This window comes from Xiphias gladius, chromosome 10, assembly GCF_016859285.1.
Source record: "Xiphias gladius isolate SHS-SW01 ecotype Sanya breed wild chromosome 10, ASM1685928v1, whole genome shotgun sequence".
In the NCBI taxonomy this organism is placed as follows: Eukaryota; Metazoa; Chordata; class Actinopteri; order Istiophoriformes; family Xiphiidae; genus Xiphias; species Xiphias gladius.
Window position 1 is genome coordinate 1,482,541 of NC_053409.1, and position 8,361 is coordinate 1,490,901.

General features: G+C 39.9%; 1 long non-coding RNA gene across 1 annotated transcript; it reads right to left on the bottom strand.

Annotated features, from left to right (window-relative positions):
- Positions 1 to 387: 387 nt before the first annotated feature.
- On the bottom strand, positions 388 to 3,699 carry LOC120795868. Its single transcript, XR_005708283.1, has 3 exons — positions 3,434 to 3,699; positions 2,433 to 2,525; positions 388 to 606 (listed from the first exon to the last, which is right to left on the bottom strand). It is a non-coding gene; the product is annotated as an uncharacterized LOC120795868 (long non-coding RNA).
- Positions 3,700 to 8,361: the final 4,662 nt, after the last annotated feature.

Below are 8,361 nucleotides of genomic sequence, written 5' to 3' on the forward strand. Positions count from 1 at the left end.
AACAAACAAACAAACAAATTGATTTTTTCTTTAAGATGTGAAAGCACCTCAATGAAAGTAAAAGCCTGATTTGGCCTGGTTTAGAGGAACAGGTCTGGTGTGGTCTAAGTCTGATGGGAGGTAAGGGAAGGCAGGAGGTTCGGGGGGGGGGGGGTGTTCTTTGATTCTCTGAAGGTGAAACTTTCACACCTGAGCTGTCAATGAAGGGAGAGAATGTGGGCGAGAGAGCATGGGCTTCCATGCGACGTCAGTGCTGGTAGTGCGGATGCCTGAGAAATAACAGAGTCCCTCTCTGTGGACTGTTGGTGCCATTTCAGGCATGCTGTTTATTTTCACCATTTCACACAAGAATTCTAATTTATTTTATCGTCCTTTCATTTGTCTCAGCAATGCTGACTGTTGTTTAAGGATACCTCGGCCCCTGTGGCAATTACTGTGTCAGGAAGAGTGAGCTTAAACATCTGCAGCCACTGAGGGAGATTTAACTGCATCCTGTAAACTCATCCATATGAACCAGCAGTAGGTATAGAGCTGCTTGCAAACCACTCATCTCTGTCATCACATTGGGAATGATGTGTTCTACTGAGGGACTGATGGCGATTTAACCTGGTGAAAGAATAAACAACAGCGTAAGACATGAAAATAGTGTTGTGGCTCTTAGCAATAAAAACTTCTCTTACTTCCAAATAATGACCTTTTTGGCTTTTATCTGCAGAGCAACACCTCCAGAGCAAATTTTCTGCAGGCCTTTTATTTGCCAAGCCACGTCTGGAGACTGAGTGTGGATTAGCATTCTTAGCTGAGAAATACCTCCCTATTACCCTTTTACACTGTGACAATTTCTGGGGCAATGCCTTTGGAGTATTTCTTTGTTTAAGCTCTGTGCCTCTCCTATAAGAGCGACTCAGCCAAACGCACATGGGCAGTGTCAGCCGTAATTAGCTTTGACAGGGGCATTTAGTGGTTGTAATTCAAATCTAATTCAGAACATCTTAACCCTGAAGTCTGTCAAGATGCTTGAAATGCACTGGAACATTCATGTTCCCAATCAGGTCTGCGTTTGTGTGGCAGCACGCTGATGTGTCAACAAGGCCGGTTAGAAAAACAGGCACAGAAAACTCATTTACAGGACAGAGCCAAACGGGTTCAGTGCAGTAGAATGTCTGCCGTTTAAACCCTTCCCAACAGGAAAAAAAGAACAGAAATACTGATAAATCTGCTTCAGATTTTGCTCTTGCCACATTGATTACAACTATTGCAGGAGCCCCTTTTAGCTTCATACTTTGTGCCACCTCTTGAACTCGTCTACAATACAGCAAAACATCATCCTCGGTTGTGGAAAAGAAAAAACACGCAGGTCTGGTAGAAAGAGAGGAGCATGAGGGACAGTGGGAACAGCGCTGACCTTCACCTGAGGAGATTCCTGGACCTTGAACAACATGGAGCTTTATAATCCCCTTGAACTACACATACAGCGTTTAGCCTTCTGCTATAAGCACTTTGCTGTAAAGCCAAGGTTTGAATTTGATAAATAATTCTACTTTTGTTTCAATTTCTCAGCTTCTGCCTCAAAGAAGTAACAGATAAGCACCTGCATATAAAATACACCAGTACCAGCTTATGGTGTATCTACAGTATATACATATATATGTATACAGAAGGGAGACAAATTAAAGGAAAAACCTGAATTAATGAGGGGGGACACATAGCATACAGAGAACCAGGGGTCATTGAATGGTTTGATGAGTATGAAAAGCACGTGAATCATATGCTGTGGCCTTCGTGGTCACCAGATCTCAACCCAATCGAACACAAATAATACAGTAATAAACTTGCTTTAAGTGTTTTGGATATAAGTTAATTAATAATTTTGACCAGGGGTGCTCAAACGTTTTCATGCTGGAGCCCCTCAGTGTAGGGGTCCAGCACTCTGTCCTGTACCGTTCTCTTGGTGTACACCACACATCCACTAACACACTTGTTAAGATGGTGACCATATCACTTTTTTTCCACTTCTCTGTAGACCAGGGTCCGTGGGTTTTGCACCACTGAACTTGCATATGATCATTATCTTTGTAATGAGGGGTTTATTCACTGCAGCCCTACTATAATATCCCTCTTGACATTCTAAGTCACCTGAGGAAGAGCTGCTCTTCAGTTTTTCCTTACATATCACACTAATGTATAAGCATCAAGTATCAAATATAACCTGTCAGCCACAATTTTCAACCCTATTTACTGATGTCTCTCCCATAGATCTAAATGCAGATGTCACTTTAGTCGTATATATGCATATTTGTATATATCATTCAGCCATAACATTGAAGCCGGTAACTGGCTTTAATGTTGTGGCTGATTGGTGTAAGTGAATTCACTGTTTACTTTGAGCACTAATCTGGAAAGAGAAAATGTCTTTAAAGTTGGCTACTGACGGTCAAGCAAAGTGCGCGGTCCATTTCAATTCTAGAGAGGGAGAAAGGCGGGAAGGGCTGGGGTTACACCTGGACAGGTAGGAGTGGCAGGATCTGAAATGACAGGAGAGTCAGTGATAATTGGCAAAGGCAGGCAGAGAATGCACGGATAACTGAATAAACCGTGACACAATGAAAGTGTGAACTTGACATAATGGATCTAAAAAACTATAAATGCTCTCAGCTACTTTTGACTTCCATACATCATTCACGTATCTCCTGTAGTGTGTTGTGACCTTGGCAAATAAATAATAATATTCAAAATGATATCTAATGTATTCGACCAAAATTCTTAACACCCATATTTTCCCGAAGTCTTCATGGCATTCTGTAACATCCATACATATCTGCACATCATCAAATATCTGATTCCAGAGTGGAACACGTGCCCTCCGAAATGTCCCTCCTGTTTAATAACACCCTGCTACAAAGCAGCAATGGTCCTGCTGCCAATCCCATCCTTCATTCAGCAGAGACAAATCCTCTGCCAGGGACTACTTGTAATTTTCTTTACAGTGAAAACAGTAAGCAGAGATTCAAAGAGCTGGGAAAAGCCAGCTGTCAGAGAGCATGCATTTAAGCCGGCATATTTGCATTTCTCCCATAATATAAGACTTCTGTTAAGTGACAAGTGATTGATGATGGGGAGCGAGGTGGCTTTTCTAACCCCTGTAAGTGCTCTAAAAACAAATTACAGCTTTCATCATTGTAACATGTCTATTAGAAGATGTGGTAATAGCCCCTCGTTGTATCAAATTATTTGTGTGTCTAAATAATTTTGAAAAATTAAACTATTAATCATCCCAGAGCGTCTGACAAAAGATCGGGCTGCGCTCCCAACAGACCGTGCTGGGCCTATTCACAATACACTTCGAGGTGTTTATGGCTTACTTTGTGAAATGGGTCTAATTGCTTAATTGCTCATCTGTTGGTGGCTGCGGTGTTTTTGGAGTAAAAGTTACCGTCTGACTTGAGTTTCGGTGGAATTACCCAAAGTAAAACCAAATGTTTCCGTCGAGGCGATCTTCTGTGTTTGGTTGTGTGTGTGTGTCGCAGCGCGCAAGCTCGAAACGATGGGTCAAATTCAGAATTACGCTCGCATATATATGTGGCACAACAGGGCTGGGATAGCCTGTTACGGTACGGTACAGTAAGTCACAGCGCCGACCCGCCGGGGCTCGGAGGGAGAAAGTTCACACATGGCGGTAAGTGGAGGTGTCGGCTCTTCATGCTCCAGCAGCTCTCTGAGACGTTCACGGACCGAGCGCTCAGCAGACCGCCCGTCCTCTACGCTTTGTTATTAAGCAGGGCCAAGCAAAACACAAAGGGATACTGTGTTTTTTATATGAGTAATGCATTAACCTGCTACGGAAAAGTTCATGTTAAACGTATGGGCTCGGACAGCACAAGATTTATGGCGATGGCTACAGAAATTATGCTTTTCTTCCCCCCAAAGGCACTTTAATTATGTAATTATTGCCAGCTGCTTTTCATTTGCGGTCGCCGTTAATTAGAGCCCGGGGTCCGCAGTTCAAGTGCTGGGTCTCTCTCCCTCTCTCTCTCTCCCGCTCTCTGATAAGTCCAGTTGTCCCGGGGCAGCAGCGGCCTGAGATGATTAGCCAAATCCTCAGAAAAACTCATTTGTTATTCAGGCTTTACCCGACAGCCTCCCGTCGAGCCGGAGAAAGAACCCCGGAGCCCAATTTCCTCCACATCCTCCACTGCTTATCCCTCCAACTCATCAACAACAATTGTCCTCAAATAAGAAGCAGCAATATCTGTATTTGCTTTCCTCATTAGGCCCCCAAATGCAGGGAAAACATATCAGGAGTGGGGAGCCGAGGGGCACCAGCACCTGATAATCTCAATTAATCTCTTCCATCACATTTTACAGTGGATTCCTTCAAGCAAACAGCAGGGGGGCAGAGGAGGATGGATGGACAGAAGGGTGGAGAGAGGGAATGGGATCTAGCAGAGGCCTAGGGAGCAGATATGTGTGCTCCCTAAAACTAACTGCTGAATTGATATTCAAGTCAAAGTCATCTGGAGAAGACGAATGAAGCATGAGACTTTTTTTCTCTCTCTCTTTCACAACTGTAGAGGATTTGGGGAAAACAGGGTTATAGACGCAGCATCGGTCCCAGAATATTCTGTGACAGAAACCTTGTGAGTGTCCACATCTGCAGTGTCAGATTTTCAGGGGATGAGAGAGTTGGTTAGAGCAAATGTTGGAGCATTTTTCCTTTGGTATTCTATTTTGTAGTTTGGGTTAAAGCAGCCAAAAAGCGAAGAACTGGAGCAGAAGGCTGACAAAACCTTTAAAAATGAAGTGGCATATTTTAAATATACATGGAAATATGCATATATTTCATTCATTCACAACTGCCAAAAAATTATGGTTTTTTTTTCTACTTCAGGTGGACGTAATGAGCTATCACAAGTATCTTGTGGGTGCTTAGCAATTATTACATGGAATAAAGAATGGGAAAAAAATGTAGGGATGGGATTATTATTAAAATATATAGGACTGGAAATTTGGTATCATTTTCAGACATTTTATGATTCTATATTCTGCTAATTAGAAATTATTGCATAGGTACATGTAGATGGGTGCATATATATATATATATATATATATATATATATATATTCATGGACATATATATTCATACATTTATATATGGGTATGTATATTTCTGTTAGTATGTATATGCGAATAATGTAGGTTATATATTTAGTATAAATGTAGTCATATTTCATAGCTCATGGCATATTTTCCAAACTACAGGCATATGATATTCATACGCAGTTATGTAGTTATGTACAGTCTGCAAGTACTAAAGGTTAAAAAAGGTTAAATGTGGAGTCCCACTAGGCCTCATATTGGGCCCTAAACTTTTGATTTAACAATATTTGAGAACTCTTAAACATGTTGTCGTTTTTTTTTTTTCTAGAGATGAATCAAAACATTTTTACTTAATATATTGAAAATGAAATGGTCAAAGTCAAGGTCTTATGGTCTTATGTAGATGCCTTATCAATACGTTTGAACAACAACAAATTTATGGCTTTTGGAAATGATAAAGGAAATAGTGATATAATACCTATACTTTATTCAAAATCATATTTTCCTTAGTGTCCAAAAGAATCTCAGTTCTGATCAAAGCAAAGTACATGTTGATTGTATATGTGTGTTTTGATGCACTGATGTTTTGATGCTGCTGAATGTACTGACAGACCATAACGTCTTATGTTATTTACTTCTTTATTTAAAAAGAGGGCAGATAATTATATAGTGTTTCTCCTCCGTGATGTTTTTCAATCACAGAATGTGTATTACTTTGTTACAGATTACAGCTGATATTTTGTGTAACATTTTGTGATGGAAGTGTACACTGATGTGATCACATAGATAAATAATGAAAATAGATGCTATTCTGTATTAAGGAACAGTTTTTTCTTTTTTCAACCCTACACATGTCTTATTTTAATACAGCTGTTCTCTTTTTAATCCTATAAATGCTCACAGCTGTAAAAATAGGAAAACCTGGGGGGTAGGAAACCAGAAATGATTCATGCAGTAAATGGAGAAAATTTAATTATTATTATTATTATTTAAAAAAGAAAAACTAGACTTATAGTCAAAAAGTATCGCATACTAAAGTTTTAATTAATTTCCCAGTGTGACATTAGATTAGGTATTCATAATAGCAACAAAGTAGAACAGAATAAAAAACAGAACAAAAATAGGATCCTAGTTACACTCTAATCCACACAATAAGGGCTTTCCATTGAGGACACTTGTTATTGATGTCATTTTCTTGGATTGTGGGGTTTTATAGCAAGCCAGGGGGATTCTACAGTTAAAATATAGTTCTACATTTTGCTAGGCTAGTTCCAGTATTTTTAAACTCAGTATATTTTAATCTGACTACATTTAGGCCAAAAATATTTATTCTTTCAGTAACAGGGACAATGCATTTATAACATTTATTGCACCAGATATAGCTAAAGGCTAGTTTCTATCTGTAGGGAATAAAATAAATGATTCCTGGCAGCAAGAGGAGAGATCTCAAACAGAATTTAGACATTTTGGGGGATGAAGCAGCGAAGGTTTATTTTACAGCTCTATAATTTCCAAATAGTTTCCTAGAAAATTTCTTGGAAAGCACAGTTATTTTACCTAGAGATTAGTTTTTAAATTCTTGTTGCTTTTCAAAGGAATTTTGAGAATACACATAAATGCTCCATTTAATTATGGCTTACATTAAATTAAGGGAACAATTAACTAAATAAATCAAAAACGGACAAATTCAAATAATAAAAAATGTCGAGAATGTTTTGGGGGAATGGGTGGGACTATGACCCACAAAATGAGTGGGCTAACAATTTACTTGTACTTGATATCTTAAAATACTAAATTTCTGTCTCAGGTGTCAAGTATATGACCCCCAGTCTGTACTATAAACACAGTCCCACAGAATCCACAATTATTTGTTCACGCTATCTGGCAGCAGTATGAAGTGGTCTGTGAATTAAGGACATTAAGATGCATGTAAATTATGACCTGTGTTCTGCACATTCAAATCTGAATAATCACATTCCATACATCCTTGGAAAAATAAACAACTTTGAAAAAAAAGTCTGCAAGTCACCATAAATGAAGGAAAACAGACAAGACAAATGACTTGTCCTCCACAAACCTTTTTAACCCACAGTAAGTGGTGCCAACTGAAAACAAAACTTAAAACAAAATGACTCATGCCGGGGCTAAGTGCTGGCATTTCTCTGTGTCTGCTCTGGGCTCCAGCCAACCAAATGGTAAACCACCTGACTCTGAGCGAAAAGAAGCGTCCTGCCGGCCCTTCAAGTGTCACACGTGAATGTGAATGCTTTCTTTCCTCCCATGAGCCATTGCCTCCATTTGGCACCCAAAAGGAAAACTCAAGAATGAAAAAAATATATATCTGGAGACATGGGCGTCGCACAGGCTTCCCCATGCTTTGAGTTAATGTATGTGTGGTTGCTTGATTGTGTGCAGAAGAGCTGACACATCTGACAGGAGCTTGATATTTTACTCATGGAAATGATGCCCTCACCCAGCCATCAGTGTCACACAGTCTCCCTGGGTGTCAATCACAGGCTTTGGAGGAATAAAAAAAAACAAAAAGGGGGACGACACATGTTGTAAAAAGGATGTTTTTCGTGTCTGGAGTGCCTGGCCTATTGGCCTGTCAGCAGGGGAAGTGGTGAAAACTGACACACACGATTACCTATGCATTAAGGGAGATGATAAGGGCCTTACAGCTCAGGAAAGCTTCAAAAGAGCTGTGAAACATTAAGGCAACCTGGCATCGAATGCATTATAGCATAGGACTGTTTATCTGAAGCTTATGTATTCCAGCTTTCATAATGCTGGATGAAATGTCTCTGGCTGCAGTTGTTGAATAAAGGACCAACACAGGTGGTAAAATGTGAGGCTTTCTGCTCAGTCTGCACTTCTGAAATACAAAGGGCGATTTCTTAGTCTGCAAAATTTTGTCGTGGACATTGCAACTCAAAAGATTCAGCAGCTTTGGTGCAAGAATGCATTTTAATTTCAATTTAAAGCTGCTCTAATCAACATTTTTATATGAACAATGGAACAAAGGATTGTGCCTTATTTGAAGGTGTCACTCATAGTGATGAATCTGCTGAGAAAGTTCACCAGCTCTTCACTTCCCCTCAGTTCTGTGGTGCTCTACAGTCTCTTTCAGCTCATTGTTACGGCCCCAAACTTTACCAGTTTGTTCATTCTCACAGCTTTCAACAACCCTGTTACCAGCAGTGGAAAATTTATGCCATCCTAAGTTAGCGACTAGCTGGTGAACATAGTGGAGCATTTAGCAGC